This window comes from Myotis yumanensis, unplaced genomic scaffold (assembly GCF_028538775.1).
Source record: "Myotis yumanensis isolate MYYU_CA2020_CCGP unplaced genomic scaffold, mMyoYum1.0.hap1 SCAF_20, whole genome shotgun sequence".
Lineage (NCBI taxonomy): Eukaryota > Metazoa > Chordata > Mammalia > Chiroptera > Vespertilionidae > Myotis > Myotis yumanensis.
This window is the reverse complement of record NW_027223771.1, coordinates 12,719,183-12,737,598: the sequence shown is the minus strand read 5'-3', so window position 1 is coordinate 12,737,598 and position 18,416 is coordinate 12,719,183. Positions and strand designations below refer to the sequence as shown.

The window sequence follows — 18,416 nt, the reverse complement described above, 5'->3', positions numbered from 1 at the left end:
CAAATGGATTTAATTGGTATCTTCAGAGCATTTCACCCTGAAGCAATAGAATATACATTCTTTTTAAGTGGACGTTCCACATTATCCAGATAGACTACATGTTAGGGCACAAAAACAGTCTCAGTAAATTTAAGAAGATTGAAATCATATCAAGAAACTTTTCTGATCATAACTATATAAAACTAGAATTAGAAAAAACTGATCTACAAGTGATCTATTACTGAATGATACACACCTAAAACCACCCTGCCCCGATAAATTTATTAACAGAGAAATAAAATCAATGAAAAGCAAAATATATATAAATCGGGAGATACATGGTGGTGAGAATTGCTGTCAATATACTTAATGTATACTTAACTGTGGTTAAAACTCTAAATCTCATATTTATTTGACCACAATAAAAATGAGTAATTATAGGATTTAAAAGAAAGAAAAAACTGTAAAACAGAGAAAGTCTTGGAGGCTAATTAACATGTTACTACACAATGAGTGGTTAACAATGAGATCAAGGAAATAGTGAAATAATACCTTAAAACACATGGAAATGAGAGCACAACAATCCTAACTCTATGGAGCACAGCATAAGCAATCCTAAGAGGGAAATTCATAACATTACAGGCCTACCTCCAGAAACAAGAAACATCTGAAATACATCATCTAACTTTACACTTAGAGAAACTAGTGCAAAAGAAAAACAAAGATACCACAAAGTAAGAAGAATAAAGGAAATAATAAATATCAGAGGAGAAATAAACAAAACAGTAAAAAACAAACAAGAGATCAATGAAGCACCAGCGATTGTGAGTCAGTGGTTAGAGCTATGGTCCATGCACCAAAGCATCATGGGAATAATTCCCAGTCAAGGGCACATACCTGGATTTCAGATTCACCCCAGACCTCTGTTGAGGGGGGTGTGTGTGAGACAACCATTTGATGTGTGTGTCTCACATTGATGTCTCTCTCTCTTTCTATTTCCCCTCCCTCAGCCCTTCCCTCCCTTACTCCCTCTTCTCTAAAAAAAAAATAAATAAATAAATAAAAATTCATTGGAAAATATATCCTTGGTGAGGATTAAAAGAAAAAATAACTTCTCAACCAACGCAGGTGATGGACTGGATAGTTTCACAGTGCATTTCATCAAACAGTCAGAGAAGAACTAGTACCTGTTCTCTTCAAACTCCTCCAAAACACTCAAGGCAAGGGAAGACTCCCAAGCTCATTTTATGAGTCCAGCATTATCCTAATTCCCAAATCAGAATAAGACTTTACAAAGAAAGAAAAGCATAGGCCAATATCCCTGATGAATGTAGATGCTAAAATCCTCAACAAAATATTGGCAAACTGGATCCAGTAATATATTCAAAAGATGACACAACCATGATGAAGTGGGATTTATTCCAGGGATGCAACTTTGGTACAGTATCTGCTCATAAACAACATGATACAGCATAAACAAAATAAAGAATAAAAAATCACATGGTTATAACAATAGATGCAGAAAGAGCAGTCAACAAAACACAGCACCTATTCATTGTAACAACTCTCAGCAAAGGGTGAATGGAATGAATACACGTCAACATAATAAATATCATGTAGAAAGAAAGAAAGAAAAAAGAAGGCAGGAAGAAAGAAAGAAGAAAAGAAAGAAAGAAGTAAGTAAGAAGAAAGAAGTAAGAAAGGAAAAGAGAGAAAGAAGAAAGAAAATGAAAGAAAGGAAGGATGGAAGGAAGATGTTGAAGAAGATACAAATAAGTCAAAGCATAAATGATGTTCTAAGATAGGAAGAATTAAGAACATTGAAATGTCTAATGACGTACTTCAGAGAGCGACTACAAATATCAGAAATATTTATATGGATGTACAAAAAAAACCCCAACACATAAACAAATACACACACACACACACACACACACACACACAACAAAAACAAATAAAAGAAAACCAAACCAATAGCCACAGTAATCATGAGAAAGAAGAACAAAGTTGGAGGAATCATGCTACCTGATATCAAACTATACTACAAGGCAATAGTAAGAAATATAGTACGGAACTGAATAAAAAGCCCAGTCTTCGACTCGGCAACAGCACATATACTAAAGTTGGAATGATACAGACGAGATTGGCATGGCCCCTGCGCAAGGGTGACACACAAATTCCTGAAGCATTCCATATTTCCTGGGCGGGGGGTGGGGGAGGGTGGGCTCGCGCTGCGGGGGAGGGAGACGGGCGGGACTGGGCTGGGGGGGGAGGGAGAAGGGCGGGACTGGGCTGGGGGGGGAGGGAGACAGGCGGGACTGGGCTGGGGGGGAGGGAGAAGGGCGGGACTGGGCTGGGGGGGGGAGACGGGCGGGACTGGGCTGGGGGGGGGAGGGAGAAGGGCGGGACTGGGCTGGGGGGGAGGGAGACGGGCAGGACTGGGTTGGGGGGGGAGGGCGAAGGGCGGGCCTGGGCTGGGGTGGGAGGGAGAAGGGCGGGACCGGGCTGGGGTGGGAGGGAGACGGGCGGGACCGGGCTGGGGTGGGAGGGAGACGGGCGGGCCTGGGCTGGGGTGGGAGGGAGAAGGGCGGGACTGGGCTGGGGGGGGAGGGAGAAGGGCGGGACTGGGTCGGGGGGGGGAGGGAGAAGGGCGGGACTGTGTTCGGGGGGAGGGAGAAGGGCGGGACTGGGCTGGGGGTGGGAGGGAGAAGGGCGGGACTGGGTTGGGGGGGGAGGAAGAAGGGCGGGCCTGGGCTGGGGTGGGAGGGAGAAGGGCGGGACTGGGTTGGGGGGGGAGGGAGAAGGGCAGGACTGGGTTGGGGGGGGAGGGAGAAGGGCGGGACTGGGTTGGGGGGGGAGGGAGAAGGGCGGGACTGGGTTGGGGGGGAGGGAGAAGGGCGGGACTGGGATGGGGGGGGAGGGAGAAGGGCGGGACTGGGTTGGGGGGGGAGGGAGAAGGGCGGGCCTGGGCTGGGGTGGGAGGGAGAAGGGCGGGACTGGGTTGGGGGGGGAGGGAGAAGGGCGGGACTGGGTTGGGGGGGGGAGGGAGAAGGGCGGGCCTGGGCTGGGGTGGGAGGGAGAAGGGCGGGACTGGGTTCGGGGGGAGGGAGAAGGGCGGGCCTGGGCTGGGGGGGAGGGAGACGGGCGGGACTGGGATGGGGCGGGAGGGAGACGGGCGGGACTGGGCTGGGCGGGAGGGAGAAGGGCGGGACTGGGTTGGGGGGGAGGGAGAAGGGCGGGCCTGGGCTGGGGTGGGAGGGAGAAGGGCGGGACCTGGTTGGGGGGGGAGGGAGAAGGGCGGGACTGGGTTGGGGGGGAGGGAGACGGGCGGGACTGGGTTGGGGGGGAGGGAGAAGGGCGGGACTGGGTTGGGGGGGAGGGAGAAGGGCGGGACTGGGTCGGGGGGGGAGGGAGAAGGGCGGGACTGGGTTCGGGGGGAGGGAGAAGGGCGGGACTGGGCTGGGGGGGGGAGGGAGAAGGGCGGGACTGGGCTGGGGGGGGGAGGGAGAAGGGCGGGACTGGGTTGGGGGGGAGGGAGAAGGGCGGGCCTGGGCTGGGGGGGGAGGGAGAAGGGCGGGACTGGGTTGGGGGGGAGGGAGAAGGGCGGGACTGGGTTGGGGGGGGAGGGAGAAGGGCGGGACTGGGTTGGGGGGGGAGGGAGAAGGGCGGGACTGGGTTGGGGGGGGAGGGAGAAGGGCGGGACTGGGTTGGGGGGGAGGGAGAAAGGCGGGACTGGGATGGGGGGGGGAGGGAGAAGGGCGGGACTGGGTTGGGGGGGAGGGAGAAGGGCGGGACTGGGATGGGGGGGGAGGGAGAAGGGCGGGACTGGGTTGGGGGGGGAGGGAGAAGGGCGGGCCGGGGCTGGGGTGGGAGGGAGAAGGGCGGGACTGGGTTGGGGGGGAGGGAGAAGGGCGGGCCTGGGCTGGGGGGGGAGGGAGACGGGCGGGACTGGGATGGGGCGGGAGGGAGACGGGCGGGACTGGGCTGGGGGGGGAGACGGGCGGGACTGGGCTGGGGGGGGGGAGGGAGAAGGGCGGGACTGGGCTGGGGGGGAGGGAGACGGGCAGGACTGGGTTGGGGGGGGAGGGAGAAGGGCGGGCCTGGGCTGGGGTGGGAGGGAGAAGGACGGGACTGGGTTGGGGGGGAGGGAGAAGGGCGGGCCTGGGCTGGGGGGGAGGGAGACGGGCGGGACTGGGATGGGGCGGGAGGGAGACGGGCGGGACTGGGCTGGGGGGGGAGACGGGCGGGACTGGGCTGGGGGGGGAGGGAGAAGGGCGGGACTGGGCTGGGGGGGAGGGAGACGGGCAGGACTGGGTTGGGGGGGGGAGGGAGAAGGGCGGGCCTGGGCTGGGGTGGGAGGGAGAAGGGCGGGACCGGGCTGGGGTGGGAGGGAGACGGGCGGGACCGGGCTGGGGTGGGAGGGAGACGGGCGGGTCTGGGCTGGGGTGGGAGGGAGAAGGGCGGGACTGGGCTGGGGGGGGAGGGAGAAGGGCGGGACTGGGTGGGGGGGAGGGAGAAGGGCGGGACTGGGTTCGGGGGGAGGGAGAAGGGCGGGACTGGGCTGGGGGGGGGAGGGAGAAGGGCGGGACTGGGTTAGGGGGGGAGGAAGAAGGGCGGGCCTGGGCTGGGGGGGGAGGGAGAAGGGCGGGACTGGGTTGGGGGAGAGGGAGAAGGGTGGGACTGGGTTGGGGGAGAGGGAGAAGGGCGGGACTGGGCTGGGGGGGGAGGGAGAAGGGCGGGACTGGGCTGGGGGGGAGGGAGACGGGCAGGACTGGGTTGGGGGGGGAGGGAGAAGGGCGGGACTGGGATGGGGGGGGAGGGTGACGGGCGGGCCTGGGCTGGGGGGGGTGGGAGAAGGGCGGGCCTGGGCTGGGGGGGGGAGGGAGATGGGCGGGCCTGGGCTGGGGGGGGGGAGGGAGACGGGCGGGCCTGGGCTGGGGGTGGGAGGGAGAAGGGCGGGACTGGGCTGGGGGGGGGTAGGGAGACTGGCGGGACTAGGTCTTGGGGGGAGGGCGGTGTTGGGACTTGGGCTGCTGGAGGCGGGAGATGGCCAGGACTTGCGCTGTGGTGTTGGGACATGGGCTGGCTGAGGGGAGACTAGGGTTTGGGAAATCACTGTGTCATCCTTGTGCAGGTGACCTGTGCCTTCTGGGAAATAATAAACCCATAAATTTATGGTCAATTAATATTTGACGAAGGACCCAAGAACATACAATGTTGTAGGATAGATTACTCAATAAATGCTGTTGGGAAAATTGGAAATGTAGAAAAATAAATGAATGCAGATTACCTTCTTACACCACATTGAAGAATAAACTCAGAATGCACTAAAGACTTAAAATGAGATTTGAAAATGTACAAATTCTAGAAGAAAGTAAAGGCTATAAATTTTCATAGAAAAACTTAACAAATGGGACTACATCACTTTATAATATTGTTGCACAGCAACGGAAACCATCAACAAAATGAAAAGACAGCCCACAGAATGGGGGAACATATTTGCCAAGGATACATGTGATAAGGGCTAAATATCCAAAATTCATGAAGAACTTCAAAACTCAATATCAGAAAAAATTAAACAATCCAATTTAAAAATGAGCAAAGAACCTAAATAGACACGTTTCCGACGAGGATGTGCACATGAGTATTACACAAATAAAATATGCTGAGCATCACTCATCATCACAGAAATAGAAATTAAAATCACAGTGAGGCATGACCTCACATCTGTCAGGATGGCTGTCATCAATAAATCAATAAACATCAAGTGCTGGTGAATATGTGGAGAAAAGGGAACTCTCGTGTACTCTTGGTAAGAATGCAGATTGGTGCAACCACTGTGAAAAGCAGTATGAAGTTCCCTCCAAAATTAAAAATAGACCTAACATTTCCACTTCTGAGAATATATCTGCAGAAACCTGAAACACTGATCGGAAAGGATATATGCAATGCTATGTTCACTGCCGCATTATTTACAATAGTGAAGATTTCACCGCAGCCCAAGGGCCCAGCAGCAGATGAGTGGAGAAGAAGCTGTGGTACATTAACACAACAGAATACTACTCACCCACACACAGAGAAAGAAAATGAAGGAAATCTTACCTTTTACAACAGCGTGGACGGAGCTGGTGAGTATTATGCTAAGTGAAGTGAAGTAAGCCAGTCAGAGAATTACAAGTTCCTTATGGTTTCACTTATATGTGGAATCTAATGAACAAAATAAACTACAATCAAAATAGACACAGGCTCATAGATACAGAAAACTGACTGACAACTGTCAGAGGGGAGGGAGGTTGGGAAACTAGGGGAATAAGGTGAAGGGATTAAGCAAAGAAAAGACTTATAGACACAGACAGCATTTTGGTGATTATCAGAGTGAGAGGGGTGTGGGTAGAAGAGGGTTTAGAAAGGATAAATTGTGATGGAAGGAGACCTGACCTGGGAGCGGGGGGGTGGGTGGGGGGAGGGCGGTGAGACATAATTCAACATTCAGATGATGTACTATAGAACTGTGTACCTGAAAGCTACATGATTTCATTACCAATCTCACCCCAATATATTCAATTTAGAAAAATAGGCCATTGTGACACATGCTACAACCTGGATGGACCCTGAGTGGCTCAATGAAATAAGCCAATCACAAAAGGACAAATGTCACTCACATGACATCCCTAGAGCCATCAGAGTCATAGAGACAGAGGTAAGATGGAGGGTATCATTATTGGGGGAGTGGATGCAGAGTTGTTGTTTAGTGGGGACAGAGCTTCAGTTGGAGAAGATGAGAACAGTGATGGAGATGATGATGGTGAGGGCAGCACAACAATATGAATGTACTTACCACCATTGGACAGCGCTCTGAAATAGTTAAAATGGTAAATTACATTGTGTATAAATTACTGTGATAAAAGTATACAAAAAATAGAAGGCACTCTCCTGGGTGCAGGAGAATTGGGTAGAGCTGTTGTCTCTTCGCCCTACATGGGTGGTTGGGCCACTGTCAATATCCTGGTTGTGAGATTTTTATAAGATATTATTGAGGGAAAACAGGTCAGATTCCATGGGCCACCTCTGCATTATCTCTTACAAATAATGTGAATCTACAATTATATTTTTTAAAGGTTAAAAAATAAAAGGGGCGACCCAGATTTGGTTGTTTTGCCCCACAGAATCTGGTCCTGCAGGTCCAGTTGGGGTCAGGGCTGAGTATAAGGAATTACCCACAGGAACTGGTGGTCAGTGGGATTGAGGGCCACCATCCAGACCAGTGACCTACACAGCTACGTTTTCCTCCGATCACGGAGCTTCCACAGCCTTTAGTACAGCTGCTGTGTCTCAGCCGTTTCTAAGGCGATCACTAGGGGGAGCAGCTCCTTCACTGTACCACCTGGTTTCTTAAAGGAGCTTCAAACCTTTTAAGCATCTCACAAAACACAACATGGGCAGCGCAATCCTCCCACAGTGACCCCCTGCTTCATTAAACCACATTCACCAAGTGACAAGGATGGGCCTATGGTGCCATTTCAGGAACGCTGGGCCAGGGTCTTGTCGACAGAGCAGATTCACTTCTCGGTGTCTTGTTTGTGACCTGGGCCCAGGGCCCAGGAGTGACGCCACCCAAGGACAAGGATCAAGAAAGGCAGCACTGTCATTGGAAGCACGTGCCTTTTAATCATCTACAGATCTCAACTGCAGAAAAGACACCTATGCTCTGCTAAAAGTCAGGAAAATAAATAATTTTTCTCTTTGTACTCGACAGAGTGGTGCTTAAAATTAAGGTAAAAATAATACCCTGTCTTCATATGCTCTCTCCTTCCAGAGATGGCTCCAATTTTCCTGTCAACCTGATTGCGAGATGGAAGAAGTAATGCTGGTGAGTGAAATCAACACATCCCATTTTTAAGGGGTTAAACGAAGATGAGAGACAGAGTGTCACTCACTAAAGGTTTGATACTTTACTCTGTGGTCAAGTAGGGAGTTTCTAATTGTCCATCAAAACCTGTATCATTAGGGTAATGATGTAGGGCTGCCATGAAGGCCTTTTCATTGTCTGTACCCCATAAAATCTTGCTCTTTTTGGTCCATGATGTGGGCCAGGGGGCCACCAAAGCACATCCTCTCCACACAGTGACTCAGGGCTCCAGGGCTCCCCTGGCTTGCAGATTCAGCTGGCAATGAGCACAGACGAGTGGTGTCAAGATGGCCTGGGAGCAGCCACTCATGGCTGTCCTTGCCTCTGGCCAGACCTCACTCACATGGTGAGAGAGGCTCAGAAATGCAGAACAGCACAAACTCCATGCTACTTGGCACATAGGACAGCACACTCACCCTCTTGTTCCTGTACCTGTGCAGCCAGCCAACTCAGTCACCTCCAGGAAGAACATCCAGAAAGAATAATAAAATAAAAGTACCTCATGCCAATCCACATAGCACTTCAAAGGACTGTGACTGAAATAACTCACTGTCCATGTTTTTCTACAGAAAGGCTACCTGCTGTCCAGACCCATATTCTTGCTCTTTATTCTTCTTCTCAAAAGAAGAAAACACATCATTCTGGAGCCACCGAGATGGAGCAGGTCAATGGCCAGCTGTCCACCCAGTGATGACAACCACGGTCTCAGGGAGAATAGTAACTGCGGACTCCAGAGAGAGCAGCAGTGGGCTGAGTGGGGAGAGAAGTGAGAACTTGACAAGTGACCAGCATGGTGGTGAGCTGATTTGTCTTGAAGGCAGTGAGTCTTATCCCTGCACTGTGAGCAGGACAGGAATGACTCAGAGAGGCCTGGTCCAAGGGCCTGTCGGAGTCAGAGTGGGGGCTACACTGGACCCTTCCCCCTTCTCTCTTGACTGGGCTCTAAAGCCATGGCCTGTGTATAAGCCCCTCAAATGCTGAGGAAAAGCCCATCTATGACGAGAACCTGGGAAAATGGGGCCCTGGACTCCAAAGTATTGGGGGGAATCCTGCTTAGTTTTTTCTTCTTTTTCTCTTGCCAGTTTTCCCTGAAAGCCATCCTGTAATATGAAGCTACCACACAGCTCATGGGGGGAGAAGAGTCTAAGGTTCTGAGAGAACCAGAGCTTCTAGCAGAAGGACTGGGAAGGTGGCTGAGATTCAGGGGGAGAGGAGCCATGCGTGAGCTGGACCCGCACAGAGCACACCCCAGAGGCCAGCATAGGCTCTGCGCACGCTGATGCTGAGGTCACCACCAGACCCGCCGAGACAAAAGTGAGGTCCGAACTTTATAGGCCCCACAGCCTTACACAGTGGGCTCTCACCTCTGCCACTCAGTGGTGGGAAGTCGGACTGGGGAGCTTGTCCAGTAGGGGCAGCACATCCATCCCCAGCCTCATGTGAACTCTGGAGGGAGAAAGGAACTGCATGTGAACAGGCACAAGGGTCAAGTGCCCCAGCCTGCAGACACACCACATCCTGCACTTAGTTCCAAGTACAAGCTCTTTTTTGCAATAGTAACAATTGTAGGTTTGACTTTGAAGAAAAAAAAACACCTCAAATTGCATTAGAGATTTCAATTTTTGTTTGTCACATCTTCGATGGATGTTATCTGAACCCAATGTGGTAATCATTTCACAATGTATGCAAATCAAACCATTGTGATGTGTGCCTTAAACTTTTACAGTGGTGTATATCAATTATTTCTCAATAAAGCTGGGAGAAATAAACACTACCTTAATAAATGGGGGGGATAGTGATTATAGATATAGTGAAATGCATACACCATAAATGAAAACAAATCAGGATACACATGTAATAAATAATATCATCTTGCCCGAAAGGTGTGCTCAGTGGTTGAGCATTGATCTATGAACCAGGAAGTCATGCATGGAGTCCCCCTCAGGGCTCATGCCCTGGTTGTGGGCTCCATTCCCAGTAGGGGGCATGTAGGATGCAGATGATGAATGATTCTATCTCATCATTGATGTTAATATCTCTCTCTCCCTCTCCCTTCCTCTCTGAAGTCAATACAACATATATATTTTTATTTTTTTTAATTATTATTAATATATATTTTATTGATTAAGATACTACATATGTGTCCTTATACCCACGTTACCCCCTAAACCCCCCCCTCAGCTCATGCCCTCAGCTCCCCATTGTCCGTGTCCATTGGTTAGACCTATATGCTTGCATGTAAGTCCTTTGGTTGATCTTTCCCCCTCACCCCCACCCTCTCCTACCTTCCCTCCAAGGCCTGACAGTCCAATCAATGCCTCTCCGTCTCTGGATCAGTCCTTGTTCATCAGTTTATGTTGTTCATTATATTCCAGGAATGAGTGAGATCATGTAGTATTTATCCTTCTCTGTCTGGCTTATTTCACTTAGCATAATACTCTCTAGTTCCATCCATGCTGTGGAAAATGGTAAGAGTTCCTTTTTCTCCTTCCTCTTCTTAAAGAATACCTTTCAGCATTTCATATAATGCTGGTTTGGTGGTGATGAACTCCTTTAGCTTTTTCTTATCTGTGAAGCTCTTTTTTTTGATAATTAAATCTTTATTGTTCAGATTATTACATTTGTTCCTCTTTCCCCCCCATAACTCCCCTCCTCCCAGTTCCCACCCCACCCTCCGCCCTCACTCCCCACCCACTGTCCTCATCCATAGGTGCATGATTTTTGTCCAGTCTCTTCCCGCATCTCCCACACCCCTTTCCCCCCCAAGCATAGTCAGTCCATTCCCTTTCTATGTCCCTGATTCTATTATAAACACCAGTTCATTCTGTTCATCAGATTATTTATTCACTTGATTTTTAGATTCACTTGTTGATAGATGTGTATTTGTTGTTCATAATTTGTATCTTTACCTTTTTCTTCTTCTTCCTCTTCTTAAAGGATACCTTTCAGCATTTCATATAATACTGGTTTGGTGGTGATGAACTCCTTTAGCTTTTCCTTATCTGTGAAGCTCTTTATCTGGCCTTCAATTCTCAATGATAGCTTTGCTGGATAAAGTAATCTTGGTTGTACGTTCTTGGTATTCATCACTTTGAATATTTCTTGCCACTCCCTTCTGGCCTGCAAAGTTTCTGTTGAGAAATCAGCTGACAGTCGTATGGGTATTCCCTTGTATGTAACTGAGTTTCTTTCTCTTGCCGCTTTTAAGATTCTCTGTCTTTTGCTCTTGGCATTTTAATTATGATGTGTCTTGGTGTGGTCCTCTTTGGGTTCCTTTTGTTTGGGGTTCTCCGAGCTTCCTGGACTTCTAAGTCTATTTCTTTCACCAAGTAGGGGAAGTTTTCTGTCATTATTTTTTCAAATAGGTTTTCAATATCTTGCTCTCTCTCATCTTCTGGCACCCCTATAATTCTGATGTTGGTATGCTTGTAGCTGTCCCAGAGGCTCCTTACACTGTCTTCGCACTTTCGGATTCTTTTTTCATTTTGCTTTTCCGGTTGGGTGCTTTTTGCTTCCTCGCATTTCAAATCTTTAACTTGATTCTTGCACTCCTCTGGTCTGCTGTTGGGAGTCTGTATAATATTCTTTATTTCAGTCAGTGTATGCTTACTTTCTAGTTGGTCCTTATCACACCATCGAGGGTCTCATTAGATTTCCTGTACATCTCATCAAGTTTATCGACAGACTCTAGAAGCCTCTTGAGAGACCTCAAAATTGTGGTTTTGAATTCTATATCCAGTAGCCTGCTTTCCTCCCGTTCTGTCCTTTGTGGCCTGTTTTTTTGTCTCGGCTTTTTTTTATGCTTCGCTGTGTCAATAGAGTGGCTTTCCATGTTAAGTGTCGCAATTACCTGAGGTAGACACTCTTGGTGCACCCCCTCTGGTCTCTGTGAGCAGTCTTGTTGTAGTCAAGCCTTGATTGTTGTACGTAATTACTACTTGACCTCCAGGCCAACTGGCTGTGAGAATCAGCTGTGTCTGCAGTGGGAGAACTTCTGTCCTCTAGGGAGGTGCTAATCTAGCCTTTGCCTGAGGCTATCCGGCAAATGGCTCTGTGCAGGGCTTGGGCAGGGCGGGTCCCACAGGATCAACAGGGCGGAGGAGGGAGCAGTTATGGCTGCTCTCAGTCAGTACCCAGGGGGCTCTGCCTCTCTGTCTCAGCAATTGCTGCAAACCTCGGAGGGACCAAAGCCAGACAGTCCCGCTTCTCCCGTTTGAGTCTGGGTCCCTAGAGACTCACCCGGATCTGGAGCTCAGAGTCTGAGGCTCCCTCCGGATTGAAACAGACAAGTCCACCCTCAGCCACCAGCCCGGGCCATGCACACTCCGCACCTTAGTATTTTACTTCAGCACTGCGCCTCCTCTGATTCTTGGTTCCTCCTAGTTGTAGAACTTCCACTCAGCCAGCCTTCCTGTGGTTCTGGATGATGTCCGTTCCTTCTTTTAGTTGTATTTTTGAAGTGGTTGTTCAAGGCAGAAAACTCTGGTGTTAACCTATGCTGCCATCTTGGTTTCTCTCGAAAATATTATTAATTTTAATACTTTTTGCCAATATTGTATTTTTAAGTAAAATTTATTGTGTCACACATTTAAAATATATTTTTGGCCCAGCCGGTGTGGCTAATATGAACAAAGAGGTCACAGTTCAATTCCCAGTCAGGGCACATGCCCGGGTTACTGGTTCGATGCCCAGTATCGGGTGTGCAGGAGGCAGCCGATTAATCATTTTCCCTCATCGTTGATGCTTCTGTCTCCTTCCCTTTTCCTTCCTCTTTAGAGTGTCGTCCTCTTAGCTGACCTCCTGCTCCACAGAGTGTGTGAAGCTCTTTATCTGACCGTCAATTCTGAATGATAGCTTTTCTGGATAAAGTAATCTTGGTTGTAGGTTCTTGCTATTCATCACTTTGAATATTTCTTGCCACTCTCATCTGGCCTGCATGGTTTCTGTTGAGAAATCAGCTGACAGTCGTATGGGTATTCCCTTGTAGGTAACTGACTTTTTTTTCTCTTGCTGCTTTTAAGATTCTCTCTTTGTCTTTTGCTCTTGGCATTTTAATTATGATGTGTCTTGGTGTGGTCCTCTTTGGATTCCTTTTCTTTGGGGTTCTCTGCGCTTCTAGGACTTGTAAGTCTATTTCTTTCACCAAGAAGGGGAAGTTTCCTGTCATTATTTCTTCAAATAGGTTTTCAATATCTTGCTCTCTCTCATCTTCTGGTACCCCTATAATTCTGATGTTGGTACGCTTGAAGTTATCCCAGAGGCTCCTTACACTATCTTCGTATTTTTGGATTCTTTTTTCATTTTGCTTCCCCGGTTGGGTGTTTTATGCTTCTTTGTATTTCAAATCTTTGACTTGATTCTTGCAATCCTCTGGTCTGCTGTTGGGAGTCTGTATAATATTCTTTATTTCAGTCAGTGTATGCTTAATTTCTAGTTGGTCCTTTATCACAACATCGAGGGTCTCACTAGATTGCTTGAGGATCTTACTACATTTATTGGCGGTTTCCATAAAATTCTTGAAAAATCTTAGAAACGTGGTTTTGAACTCTATATCCAGTCGTTTTCTGTCTTCCATTTCTGTCATTTGTGACCTGTTTCTTTGTCTTCACATTCTGACTGCTTCCCTGTGTTGGTAGAGTAGTTTTGTGTGCTAGGTGTCCTACAGGGCCCAGTGGCTCAGCCTCCCCAGTACCTGAGGTGGACACTCTTGGTGCACCCCATCGTGGGCTTTGTGCACAGTCTTGTTGTAGTTATGCCTTGATTGTTTTAGGTGTCACTGGGAGGAATTGACCTCCAGGCCAATTGGCAGTGAGAATCAGCTGTGTCTGCAGTGGGAGAACTTCTGTGCTGAAGACACCCTTCTGGGGCAAGACTTGCTTCAGTGGGGCTTTGGTGCTCACTGAGTCTGCCCCCTGAGTGTGGTCCTTATGAATCTGAGGAGTTGTAATCTGGATGGTCCCTCTCTGACCACTGGGTACACTGGCTCTTGGATCTAAGGAGGTGTTAATTAAGCCTCTTCCTGAGGTTACCCAGCAGGAGCTACGAAGAGATATGCAGATTCCCCTTCCTTTTTTGGGGGGTCTTGCCCAGATGAGGCCCAGCTGTGAAGCAATGCAAGCTGCTGTGGGGCCTTGGGCCTTCTCTTGGAAGTTCTGGGTCTGTCTGGCCCAGCTGCAATTTGTTAGGTAATTTTCAGGTTGCCAAGGACCCGGGCATTCATATGCAAAAGCCTTTGCAGCAGCCTGGATGGGGTGGGGTCTCGGAATCAACAGGGTGGAGTAAGCAGCTATGGCTGATTCTCAGCCCTGCCCTAAGGGGCTGCACGTCTCAGTGTCCTGGTAATTGCTGCCAGCACCTCTGAGGGAAAGCCGTCCTCAAGTTCTGAGTTCTGCCTGCTGCCAGACCATCCAGTTTCTCCCCGTATGAGCCCTGGGACCCCAGAGAGTTCCCGGAACCAGAGTTCAGAGCAGTCGGGAGCTTTTGACTCCCTCCCGATTCAAAAAGACAGCCGCATCCTCAGGTGCCTGCCTCTTTCCGCGTACCTCTGTACTTTACTTTCGTAGCTCCTCTGAGTGTGTGTGCTCTTCTCTTTCCTTCTAGTTGTAGAATTTCTACTCAGCCAGCCTTCCTGTGGTTCTGGATGATGACCGTTCTGTCTTTTAGTTGTATTTTTGAAATTGTTGTTGGAGACAGCAATTTCCGGTGTTTACCTATGCCGCCATCTTGGTTTTTTTTTTTTTTTCTACAACAGATATTAAAAAAAATAAATCAATAGTGTCACTTCAAAAATTTATCTGGATATATAAATGTAGGAAAGACAAAAGACAATACTTTGAATTGTTGCCAGTGGTTAACCTTGGATAGTAGAAAGAAGTGATTTCTTTTTATTCTTTTTTAAAAAAACATATTTTATTGATTTTTTTTTTTTACAGAGAGGAGGGGAGAGGGATAGAGAGTCAGAAACATCCATGAGAGAGGAATATGGATCAGCTGCCTCCTGCACACCCCCTACTGGGGATGTGCCTGCAACCAAGGTACATGCCCCTGACTGGAATTGAACCTGGGACCCTTCAGTCCTCAGGCTGACGCTCTATCCACTGAGCCAAACCGGTCAGGGGAAGAAGTGATTTCTTTTAATTCATACTATTCTTTTTTAAATTTCTACTAATGATCCTATATTATTTTTTATAATTTTATTTTTTTATTGCTTAAAACATTACAAAGAGTATTACATATGTCTCCTTTCCCGCCCCTAAAAATTCGCCCAGCCTCCTCTACCCACCTAACCAGTGTCTTGTGTCCATTGATTATGCTTATCTGCATGCATACAAGTTCTTCGGTTGATCTTTACCTCGCCTTCCCGTCCCCACCCCCACAACCCTTCCTAGCCTTTCTGCTGTAGTTTGACAGTCTGTTCAATGGTGCCCTGCCTTATATCTACTTTTGTTCATCAGTTTATATTGGTCTTTATTATCCATAAATGAGTGAAATCATGTGGTATTTTTCTTTCATTGACTGGCTTATTTCACTTAGCATAATGCTCTCCAGTTCCATCCATGCTGTTGCAAATGGTAAGAATTCCTTCTTTTTTACAGCAGCATAGTATTCCATTGTGTAGATGTACCACGGTTTTCTAATCCATTCATCTGCTGATGGGCACTTAGGCTGTTTCCAGATCTTAGCTATAGTAAATTGTGCTGCTGTGAACATAGAGATGCATATATCCTTTCTGATTGGTGTTTCTGGTTTCTTGGGATATATTCCTAGAAGTGGAATCACTGGGTCTAATGGGAGTTCCATTTTTAACTTTTTGAGGAAACTCCATACTGTCTTCCATAGTGGCTGCACCAGTCTGCATTCATACCAGCACTGCACGAGGGTTCTCTTTTCTCCGCATCCTCTCCAGTACTTGTCATTTGTTAATTTGTTGATGATAGCCATTCTGACAGGTTGGAGATGATTCCTCATTGTTGTTTTGATTTGCATCTCTCTGGTAATTAGTGACTTTGACCATGTTTTCATATGTCTCTTGGCTTTCTGAATGTCCTCTTTAGAAAAGTGTCTATTTAGGTCCTTTGCCCATATTATTTTGATAAGGAGAAAAATAATCTTCTAAAAAAACATTTAAGTAAGTCTTTTTTTGGTGTAAAATGCATTTTGCTTCCATGTTCTGTGATCATCTACTTATCTTTGAGAAACTTAAAAAGTGCTTTGGGTGTGAAATATCCTTTAAAATGCATTCTTGCACACTAACAGCTTATGAATGAGAACACTGGGCTTGGGAGGTGCTGGGTCTGATTGGTAAAATGATGGGGCAGGAGCTTGGGGTGGGGCAGGGGATGGAGCGGTTCAGGAACCCTGAAGAGAGGCTCCTAGGCAGGATGCCTCAGAGTCCACAGCTCAGGCTGTATTTGAAGAATTCCTCATTGGAAGGCTGATATCTACAGTCAAAGTTCAGATTTGATAAACTTTAGACATGAGCCACAGTAAATTTTCTTTTAAAATGGTTTTTGCCATTCTTATTGCAAAATCTATATATATAAAAGGCTAATGTCCTAAGGATTCTACCATCCGACCAGTCACTATGATGAGCACTGAGCACCAGGGGCAGATGTTCAATACTGGAGCTGCTGTGACCTGAACCGACCATTTACAGAGAAAGGGCACTGCGCTCCTGGGGTCCAAAAGCAACATTCAGCTTTTCCCAAGTGGGACACAGGCCGAGCTACAACCCCATGGTGCAAAGCCCACAGCCCAGCAGGGAAATGCTGGTTGTGGGCACCGGGTAATGATGTTACATAGCGATGCCAGGCTTCCTCTCCCTAGCAACGAGCCTCCTTGGATTATCTTCATCCCACTTGCTTTATAGCCAGGTGCAAACATTTTACACTTTAACCAAATATCTTTGAAGTGTTTTCATATGACTCATCTCATTTGATCCTCACAGAAGTCCTGGGATAGGTAGAGAGGAGACTCAGTAGACTCCTGTTTTGTTTTCATTCGCTAGTAAATGGAGATTTAGAATGTTTGAAAATTGACTCAACTGAAAAGAAGTAATAAACGGTAAAACTTGAACATGACTTCAGGTTTTGTCACTTCACAGAGTATAGTCAAACAGTGCTATAGTTAAATATTTCACCCTTTATTCTCCCTGCATGATCTACAATAATAATCTGCTTCGTATTGGTATTTACTGCTGTTTTTCTGACAATATCCTGAAAGAAAAATTGGGGTGCTTCACTGGGCTGGAAAAAGTTTACCTAATCAGAAAGCAAGTTTATCAACATATATAAAGCTCTCAGTGTGCCAGTCGTACCCATGTGTTTCATTCTGTAATTGTTGATCGTGAATTTGGTTGACACTTCTATTATAAGAAAGGGTGAATAGCGATATTAAAATATTTCTTCAAATTAATTTCCTTTCAATGTCATAAATTCCTGCATCGGGCCTCTAGTGATTAAATAATACTATCAAGACTCATAAGAGGAGCGTATTTATACAGAAAACTAGAGGCCCGGTGCACAAAAATTTGTGCACTGGGAGGGGGGGGTCCCTCAGCCGGGCCTGTGCCCTCTCGCAGTCTGGGACCCCTTGGGAGATAATGACCTGCTGGCTTAGGCCTGCTCCTGGGTGGCAGAGGGCAGGCCCAATCCCTAGGTGCAGCCCCTGGTCAGGCTCAGAGCAGGGCCGATTGGGGGGTTGGGGCACCACCCCCTGTCACGCACAGAGCAGGGCCAATCAGGGGGTTGGGGCGCTGCCCCCTGTCATGCACAGAGCAGGGCCCATCAGGGGGTTGGGGAGCTCCCCCCTGTCACGCACAGAGTAGGGTCGATAGGGGAGTTAGGGCACCGCCCCTTGTCTCACACAGAGCAGGGCAGATCAGGGGGTTGGGGCTCTGCCACTGTCACACTCAGGGCAGGGCTGATGGGGAGGTTATGGCTCTACCCTGTCACACACAGAGCAGGGCCTGTGGCGGGGGTAGGGGGGGAAGGGTTGGGGCGACACACCCTGTCACACACAGAGCAGGGCTGATCGGGGGGTTGGGACTCCGCACCCTGTCACACACAGAGCCGCAGGGCAATCAGGGGGTTTGGGCGTTGCCCCCTGTCACGCTGATCCAGTGCCAGGAGGCCTCGTGGCTTGGCTGATCCCGGTGCTGGGAGGCATATTACCCTTTTACTATATAGAATAGAGGCCTGGGGGCTGGCTGGTTTGCCCTGAAGGGTGTCGTGGATCAGGGTGGGGGTCCCCACTGGGGTGCCTGGCCAGTCTGAGGGGCTGAGGGCTGTTTTCAGGCTGGTGGGTTGACTGAAGCTCCCAACCGCTCCTTTTTTTTCTCTCTTTTTTTTTTTATTCTGGGCCAGCTTTAACTCTGGCTCTAGCTCTGAGGCTTCTGCTGGTTTGTTTGCGTTCTATAATTGAAACAATGTATAACTCCAGCTCTGAGATCCCGGGGTTTTGTTTAGCTTCTGTATATTTGTTAGAATGTTCCAAACTGCCATCTCAGAGGCCGGCAAGTCAGGCGGGG

At 48.4% G+C, this 18,416-nt stretch overlaps 1 protein-coding gene and 1 non-coding gene across 2 annotated transcripts in view; one reads left to right on the top strand and one right to left on the bottom strand.

Annotated features, from left to right (window-relative positions):
* The window catches only part of LOC138998567 (zinc finger protein 551-like), a 191,858-nt gene that overhangs the window by 143,724 nt on the left and 29,718 nt on the right, over positions 1-18,416 (bottom strand).
* On the top strand, positions 2,070-2,179 carry LOC138998756 (U6 spliceosomal RNA). The gene has a single exon (XR_011469256.1). It is a non-coding gene; the product is annotated as a U6 spliceosomal RNA (small nuclear RNA).